Genomic DNA, 10,415 nt, shown 5'->3' with positions numbered 1-10,415 from the left:
TATATATGTGCACTTAACAAGTGAGCGGATAATTAAGGTGAAACCAATAGTGAGCAAAAATGCTAAAATTGCTTTTATCATTTAAGCACGGATACTGAGAAAAACCTTGGTCCTTAAGGGGTTAATATTTGCACTAATGCAAATACCAGTATATGTGGTAATCTAATTGAACTGCAAATGTTTACAAATGGTGGGGAATTCTTTTTAGCTTATGAGAAGGAAGCATGGTCTTGAAGGGCTACTTATTCCATGTTATTATGTAAGAAACACCATATAAGCACATTTCAGGAGTCACGTCCTTTCATAAAGTCCATGTGAAGTGGCCAGAGAGATTCTGTGTATACAGAGGGTTGCCTATGACCAGCCGACTGTTAATAAATCACAGCCACACAGTAGCTAATTGCAGGCAGCCTCAATATAAACATATTCTCTAAGATAGGTTTTTATTATGTACTTAATAAGTATTGCCTTCAATTAAATGTTAAACGTGTATTCCACTGTATTGCATTACTATTCTTTTTCTTAGATAAAATCATTACCCATTACAAGGTTGCATTTAAAAACACCCTGTTTTGTTAAAAAAATAATGAATTCTCTATGTTTAATAACCCCTCCCCCTGCTGGTTGGTACAGCCAATAGCAGGCACCTCACTCTCCACATGTATTTGTATAGGACCTCGCTCTTGCCTTTATGGTAGGTATACAATATTATAGGCTAGCCGCAGTGTGAAAAAATGGTGCTAAAATGTTCTTATTGTTCTCAAGTGACTTAAAGGGACAGTAGACACTAATTATCATATAACTGCATGTAATAGACACTGCTATATAGAGGAATATGCACAGATGCTGAACTAAAAATCAAGTATAAAACCTTTTAAAAACGTAGCATTGTTAATGAGGTAATCTGTGACACCCACTGAAAGGGGCTGGGTAAATAAAAGATCAGACGCTCCCGCTCCCCCCTTCCCTGCATATGAAAAGACAGATAACATAAACATGAGCCTGCAGGAGTCTGTAAACACGTGTATACATCTGACACTGTGAGGCTTGGTTAGGAGTCTGAAAATCAGCACAAGGTTCTTAAAAAATAAGCAAAACTATACATTTTTTTAAAAACACTACCAGATGGGCTATATAAATGGATGATCTACAAAACATTTATGCAAAGAAAAATCTAGTGTACAATGTCCTTTTAACTGACAATAAACTCACGCCACTTGAAAAACCTGATGGAATCCATGTTTCTGGTCCTGGCATTGATATAAAACTGATGCCACATAGTGCTTCAGACGCACACACACACCTCTAAGCCTACCTAGGTATTCTCTTTAACAAAAATAACCAAAGGAATTTTGATACATGAGATTTATGTCTCTTTATCTCAGTATTGGCTAACCTTGGCATCCCTGATGTTTCGGAACTGCATTTCCCATGATGCTCAACTAGACTGCGAAGTTCCTAAGCATCATGGGAAATGCAGTTTCAAAACATCTGAGGTGCCAAGGTTAGCCATTACTGCTTTTACTCATCAGATACATAGGGGCCTATTTATTAATGTGCGAGCGGACATGATACGATGTTGCGTATCATGTCCACCGCACAGCGATAAATGCCGGCAGCATACGCTGTCGGCATTTATCATTGCACCAGCAGTTCTTGGGAACTGCTGGTGCAATGCCGCCCCCTGCAGATTTGCAGCCAAATGGCCGCTAGCAGGGGGTGTCAATCAACCCGATCATATTCGATTGGGTTGATTTCTGTCTGCGGCCTCAGAGCAGGCAGACAAGCTATGGAGCAGCGGTCTTTAAACCGCTGCTTCATAACTACTGTTTACAGCGAGTCTGAAGGCTCGCCAGAAACAAGGGGCATCAAGCTCTATTCGGAGCTTGATAATTCGGCCCCTTTGCATTGAGATACCTCAACAACTCTGTTCCAGTATTTCAGAAAACAATTTTCAGACAATTTTTCACATGAATTTTCTTAAAAGACCTTTACTTAATTAAAAACCCATTTCACACAACATTGCTTTTGGGCTGTCAGTCACAAATGCACAATTCTGTTTAACAAACACAAATAATTTCCTTGCTCCTTTAGTTTTATATGAACAAATCACACCTTTAACCGTTCAAATGTAGAGGACATCTCAGTTTTGTCCCTCAAATAACTTACTCATCCAACACAAAAGTCGCCACAACATACTGTAGAAGCGAAATAATGCCCTGAGATTCACGTTAACTCAGGCTTGACAAAGATCGAACTGCAAACCCTAAGTCATTGTCAGCTTATATCTTAGACATCCAGAAACCTTTCCAAAAATCTCAGCAGGAATATAACATCTACTCAGCTTATTAATACACTTCAGGTTGATTTTGTTCCCAATAGTCTGTGATTTGACAACACATGCCACAGGATTGACATTTTCACCTTGACAAACCAATTATGAGCATCCTCGACTCTGATTCTTGCAGCTTGGTATTTATACAGGGTGTACTCAGTTAAGGTGACATAAAGGGACATGAAACCTAAAGAATTTGTTTTTTAAAAGTTTCAAGTGTACTAAGTTCTATTATCATATTTTCTTATTTATTTAAGCACATACCTATTGTGCACATTTGAAGCACTATATGACAGCAGTTTGTGCAAACACTGCTGCCATCTAGTGCTCTTGCAAATGTATAACATTGTTAAAAGCATTCTAGTGCCATATAGTGGTTCAGACATATGCCATTCCTAAACATACATGCCTGATTTTCAATAAAGAATACTAAGAAAACTAAGTAAACTTGATATTAGAAACAAATTGGAAAGCTTTTTTTCATTTTACACTATCTAAAAAAATGTTTTGTGTTTAATATCCTTGAACAGGCAAAAACTTTAAAGTCACATTTGCTTTGTGTCCACTAACATACAACAATTAATTTAAAATACAATTTTTTCCCCAAATATGTTTTATTCTATCAGAGTAAATGCACCATAATCCTACCCCACAATACAGTCAAACACTGTATTTTGGGCAGTAGTGGACCTAGTCAACAGAGGGTCCTGGTGCAAGATTTTTTTTGGCCCCCAAAGGTAACTCAATAAAAAGCGATCGCCTAGATTATGATTTGTGCGTTAACAGGGGTGGTTGCTAACTTGCAGTTTATTCTCACTGCTCACTTTCTGGCATCGCTGGTATTACGGGTTTTTATCAACCCAGCGTTAACAGGCAAGAAGTGAGCATAGAGCAAAATTGCGCTCCACACAACACTCCAATACCAGCGCTGCTTAAGTGAGCGGTGAGATGGTTGTACGTGCTCGTGCTCGATTTCCACATAGACATCAATGGGGAGAGCCGGCTGAGAAAAAGTCTAACACCTGCAAAAAAGCAGCGTAAATCTCAGTAACGCAGCCCCATTGATTCCTATGGGGAAACTACATTTACAGGGAGTGCAGAATTATTAGGCAAGTTGTATTTTTGAGGATTAATTTTATTATTGAACAACAACCATGTTCTCAATGAACCCAAAAAACTCATTAATATCAAAGCTGAATAGTTTTGGAAGTAGTTTTTAGTTTGTTTTTAGTTATAGCTATTTTAGGGGGATATCTGTGTGTGCAGGTGACTATTACTGTGCATAATTATTAGGCAACTTAACAAAAAACAAATATATACCCATTTCAATTATTTATTTTTACCAGTGAAACCAATATAACATCTCAACATTCACAAATATACATTTCTGACATTCAAAAACAAAACAAAAACAAATCAGTGACCAATATAGCCACCTTTCTTTGCAAGGACACTCAAAAGCCTGCCATCCATGGATTCTGTCAGTGTTTTGATCTGTTCACCATCAACATTGCGTGCAGCAGCAACCACAGCCTCCCAGACACTGTTCAGAGAGGTGTACTGTTTTCCCTCCTTGTAAATCTCACATTTGATGATGGACCACAGGTTCTCAATGGGGTTCAGATCAGGTGAACAAGGAGGCCATGTCATTAGATTTTCTTCGTTTATACCCTTTCTTGCCAGCCACGCTGTGGAGTACTTGGACGCGTGTGATGGAGCATTGTCCTGCATGAAAATCATGTTTTTCTTGAAGGATGCAGACTTCTTCCTGCACCACTGCTTGAAGAAGGTGTCTTCCAGAAACTGGCAGTAGGACTGGGAGTTGAGCTTGACTCCATCCTCAACCCGAAAAGGCCCCACAAGCTCATCTTTGATGATACCAGCCCAAACCAGTACTCCACCTCCATCTTGCTGGCGTCTGAGTCGGACTGGAGCTCTCTGCCCTTTACCAATCAAGCCACGGGCCCATCCATCTGGCCCATCAAGACTCACTCTCATTTCATCAGTCCATAAAACCTTAGAAAAATCAGTCTTGAGATATTTCTTGGCCCAGTCTTGACGTTTCAGCTTGTGTGTCTTGTTCAGTGGTGGTCGTCTTTCAGCCTTTCTTACCTTGGCCCTGTTTCTGAGCATTGCACACCTTGTGCTTTTGGGCACTCCAGTGATGTTGCAGCTCTGAAATATGGCCAAACTTTTGGCAAGTGGCATCTTGGCAGCTGCACGCTTGACTTTTCTCAGTTCATGGGCAGTTATTTTGCGCCTTGGTTTTTCCACACGCTTCTTGCGACCCTGTTGACTATTTTGAATGAAACGCTTGATTGTTCGATGATCACGCTTCAGAAGCTTTGCAATTTTAAGAGTGCTGCATCCCCCTGCAAGATATCTCACTATTTTTGACTTTTCTGAGCCTGTCAAGTCCTTCTTTTGACCCATTTTGCCAAAGGAAAGGAAGTTGCCTAATAATTATGCACACCTGATATAGGGTGTTGATGTCATTAGACCACACCCCTTCTCATTACAGAGATGCACATCACCTAATATGCTTAATTGGTAGTAGGCTTTCGAGCCTATACAGCTTGGAGTAAGACAACATGCATAAAGAGGATGATGTGGTCAAAATACTAATTTGCCTAATAATTCTGCACTCCCTGTATGTTTACACCTAACACCCTATCATGAACCCCGAGTCTAAACACCCCTAATCTTACACTTATTAACCCCTAATCTGCCGCCCCTAACATCGCCGCCACCTACCTACATTTATTAACCCCTAATCTGCCGCCCCCAACGTCGCTGCCACTATATTATATTTATTAACCCCTAAATCTAAGTCTAACCCTAACACTTAAATATAATTTAAATAAATCTAAAGAAAAATTCCTATCATTAACTAAATAATACCTATTTAAAACTAAATACCTATAAACTAACTAATAGTTACATTGTAGCTATCTTAGGGTTTATTTTTATTTTACAGGCAAGTTTGTATTTATTTTAACTAGGTAGAATAGTTACTAAATCGTTATTAACTATTTAATAACTACCTACCTATACAAATTTACCTGTAAAATAAAACCTAACCTAAGTTACAATAACACTTATCACTACACTACAATTAAATAAATTCCCTACATTAAATACAATTAAATAAATTAAATAAAATTAGCTAAATTACCAAAAAAAAGAAACACTAAATTACAGGAAATAAAAAATCAAATTACAAGATCTTTAAACTAATTACACCTAATCTAATACCCCTATCAAAATAAAAAAAGCCCACCCAAAAAACAAAACAAAACCCTAGCCTAAACTAAACTACCAATAGCCCTTAAAAGGGCCTTTTGCGGGCATTGCCCCAAAGAAATCAACTCTTTTACCTGTAAAAAAAAAATACAAACAATCCTCCCCAACAGTAAAACTCACCACCTACACAACCAACCTCCCAAATAAAAGCCTAACTAAAAAAAACTAAGCTCCCCATTGCCCTGAAAAGGGCATTTGGATGGGCATTGCCCTTAAAAGGGCATTTAGCTCTATTGCAGCCTAAAACCCTAACCTAAAAAATAAACCCACCCAATACACCCTTAAAAAATCCTAACACTAACCCCGAAGATTCACTTACCGGGAGAAGTCTTCATCCAAGCGGCAGGATGTCCTCAACGAAGCCGGCAGAAGTGGTCCTCCAGACGGGCAGAAGTGGTCCTCCAGATGGGCATCTTCTATCTTCATCCTTCTGACGGGGAGCGGCTCCATCTTCAAGACATCCGGCGCTTACCATCCTCTTCTTTCGATGGCGGCGGTTTAGGGTTTAATATGTTTATTATAGTGGCGGCGATGTCTGGAGCGGCAGATTAGGGGTTAATAATTTTATTTTAGTGTTTGCGATGAGGGAGGGCCTCGGTTTAGGGGTTAATAGGTAGTTTATGGGTGTTAGTGTACTTTTTAGCACTTTAGTTATAAGCTACAGCTTTGTAGCGTAAAACTCATAACTACTGACTTTAAAATGCGTTAGGAATCTTGTCGGTATAGGCTGTACCGCTCACTTTTTGGCCTCCCAGGAAAAACTATGGAAGTCCCATAGAAAAAAGCTGTTACGAAATTTACGTAAGTTGATTTGCGGTAAGGCCAAAAAAGTGTGTAGTACACCTATACCTGCAAGACTCGTAATACCAGTGGGCATAAAAAAGCAGCGTTAGGACCTGTTAACGCTGCTTTTTTACCTTAACGCACAACTCGTAATCTAGCTGATAAGTAATGAAATACATTTTGCTCAATAAAATGATTTTGAGGATAGATGGACCTGCCACTTGCACTAATAAAAGGCTTCCATGCATTATGATTGTACACATTCTGCATACGTCCATGTATAGATTGGCTGTTTTGGGCCCCCTCTAGCTCTTGCACCTGCTGCACCAATGGTAGTTCTGCCCCTGATTTTGGGCCCTAATTATTACTATGCTGAGTTTCTTTATTGTATTATTTTTGTATTGTATTTTCAGGGCCCTCTTTAATATTGACTGGACCCTGGGCAAACATTTTCTTGCCCCCCCCCATGCAATTTCGCTCTCCATCCCAACATCCCAAAAAAACAACTAAATCAATTTATTTTATAATATTTTTTTAAATGATTAGCCTAGCAGTGGACCATCCACTGCTGGGCTAATCATTTAAAAAAAAAAAATTGCAATATGTGAAACTGGACCTAAGCGGTACTAATAAGTAAATAAATATATAAATTCCTCCACTGTGGATTAATTTAATATGCTTTTGAATGTGATTCTGGTGTGAGGTTAGCTGGTTAAAGAGATTTAGGGCAGCCAGCAGGAGCTAAGAAAGGTAAAGACTTAGGAGGAAGCATGGAGGTGCAGACAAATATAAGTTTACTGACAGGAACAGCAGAACTACTATGGGAAGCTGTAAAATCTGAGACAGAGAGAAAAAAAACTAGAAAATTTTTCTAGGAACAAGTTCCCTCTCACCCTGCACTAGACAATGCTGCATGGGGGAGGGGCTTTCTGCTGCATGCGCCTACAGTCAGCCCTAATCATAAACAATCCCCACCACCAGAGCAGTTACCTGGTAACAGTGGTAACTCCAGCAGGACCTTTTCTTATGCAGTGGGATTAGCTGGATGCCGAGTTAGGGCTTAGCATTCAGTGCTGCACAGTGCACATCTAAAACAGCACATGGCACTAGCTTGGCATGTCATATGACACTGGCACGGTCTGGCACAGTTTCTCACAAATAAATATAAGCAGAGAACTTTTGACTGTGACAGTATTATGACTGACTGAGTGTGTGTGTCCCATGTCACATGACATCAGCACTCTTGGGCCCCTCAACAAAGACTGGGCTCTGAACAGCTGCCCCTTTTGTCCTGTGTTAAAGACGGCCCTGTGTATAGTATTCTATGACACTGTTCCGCTTTTGAAATTACTACATTTTTCCCAACAATGGGCTAGATTACAAGTAGCACAGCATTTTTTTTTCTGCTAGAGTTAAGATTTTTGCTCTAGTTGCGTTCGTATTACAAGTAAAAAAATAAAATATTTTGCGCAAGTGGTAACCTGAATAACGCATTCCCCATAGAAATCAATGGAGAAAAAAAAGTAGAAATAAAACACAATCACATTTTCACATTCCCCATAGAAGTCAATGGAGAGAAAAAAGAATAAAAAAAAAAACACCCATCGTGCAAACAACATAGCATATTCACATGAGCAAATGTGAAATATTTAAAGTAAATACATAGTTAAAATCTTTATTAAATATGAATATTGCATAAATATGTTTTATCATGTTTTAATCTTCTTAATGGCAAAGGTCTCTAATGCACATATGTAAATATATATATATATATATATGTGTACATATATATTTATGTGTTTATATGTGTATATATGACTGTAAATACATATATACACATAAAAAAGCATTAATATATATGTACACATATATAGACATATATAAATACAAATACATCTTTAGCAATGTATCTGTATGTGTCTCTATGTTAAAGTACTTTGGCGGCATTTATTTTTCTAACACCCGAGAACTTTTTTTGAGCCCTTATAACTATTTTTATAAAATAATTTTTATTAGACAGTGTTAATATGAGTGTAAATGTACTTTGTAATGTATTTTTTAAGTGATTTGTGCACCTTTTTTTGTTTCGGAAAACAGATTGCGGTAAGGATTGAAGCGTAAATGGCAATAGTGCTCAACTTGTAATATCAACGCAAATCAAAAGGCTCACAAAAACAAGATATCGCTTGCATAAAACTGTTTGCATCTCACTTGTGATCTAGCCCAATGTATTTTCTTGTATTCAGTTGTAGTGTTCAGTTTTAGAATGCTAGCTCTTGTTCCACTGAGGAGAGGTATTGCAAATAATCTGTGCTGTGTCCTCCATCATCACCTTTCTGAAGGGTCAATGGAAAATATTTTTTTGATCTGAGGTTTGAGCTCTACGCTGTGTCTTTTTTTTGTAATACTTTATAAAGACAACATTTTGGGGCCGATTTATCAAGATCCGTATGGAGCTTGATGCCCCCGTTTCTGTGCGAGTCTTCAGGCTCGCCGGAAACAGAAGTTATGAAGCAGCGGTCTAATGACTGCTGTTCCATAACTTATCTGCCTGCTCTGAGGCCATGGACAGAAATCAACCCGATCAAATACGATCGGGTTGATTGACACCTCCTGCTAGCGAATTGGCCGCGAATCTGCAGGGGGAGGCATTACACCAGCAGTTCCCTGGGGATAAATGCAGACAGCATATGCTGTCAGCATTTATCGATGTGCAGCAGACATGATACGCTACATGATAGCTTTGAATTATTTAAGCTATAAATGCTTCATATCTCCAATAGAGATTAAAGTCCTTAGGTTTAATAAATCCATACATATGAGATTAAAGTGTGGACAGTGTGCACCAATTTTAATATAACTGCATGTAATAGACACTACTATAAAGAAGAATATGTACAGATACTGATATAAAATCCAGTATAAAATATTTTAAAAACTTCCTTAGAAGCTCCCAGTTTAGCACTGTTGATGAGGTTAGGCTGAGACACCCCCACTTCCCTGCATATTTAAAGACCCATTAGACAAACAGGAGCAAGCAGGAATATGTAGACATTAGTATAAATCTAAAACTCTGAAGCTTAATTAGGAGTCTGAAAATCAGCACAATATTGTTTAAAAATAATCAAAACTATATATTGTTACAAAAATGGATCATCTTCAAAACATTTATGCAATGAAAAATATAGTGTACAATGTCCCTTTAAGTCCCATTGATCTTTGGGTGCATTGCAACAGTCTCTCAAGTCATCTTATTATTATTAATATAATATTTAGAGAGTTCATTGTTCTCCTTTCTAGCAAGTGTCATACCTAAATATACTACTGTATAATCTGAGTGAAATAAATATATCTGATAAAGACCATGAATACACATGCTATATGTGGGGTGAAATGTACGTTGGCACAGATGTGTATTCCTAGTACTGGTGGGAAGAATATGTCACCAGTTTAACTTTCCTGGGACACTTATGGAAATGTTTGTATACTAAGGCTCACCAGCTGAATGCAGCGCTTGGGAGGTGTACCTAAGCAGTAGCACTAAGGTGATACACTGCAACAGTGCCGCTGATGAGTGGTATTGACCAAGACAGGTCCCTACAAGCATGAAGGTACAGAACTGTATATATGGGAGAGCCGTGTTATTTCATATACGTTTTGGAGGATGGCTGTATATCGATTCAAGTAAATTCTATTGTGCACATACCTGACATAAGAGGAAGACAGCCTATACGGGAAGATCTGTGACAGCCTGACAAATCACTGCATACCAAGCAACGTTACACCTACTATCTCCTACATCACGTCACCTACCTGGCACGGTCCGGGAGGAGGAAGAAAGGTGGCGGTTATCTGCCTGGAGTCTGAGAGGTATACCTCCGGAACAGTTAGCTTGCAAGCATAAGATATGACCTAGAGTGCGAAGCACAAGAGGGTTACGTGAGTAACTAGACCTTGAGTGCAGCCTGTGCTGCGGTCGTTCTCTGTTTGGGAC

The sequence above is a fragment of the Bombina bombina genome, chromosome 3 (genome assembly GCF_027579735.1).
Source record: "Bombina bombina isolate aBomBom1 chromosome 3, aBomBom1.pri, whole genome shotgun sequence".
Lineage (NCBI taxonomy): Eukaryota > Metazoa > Chordata > Amphibia > Anura > Bombinatoridae > Bombina > Bombina bombina.
This window is presented reverse-complemented; position numbering follows the sequence as displayed.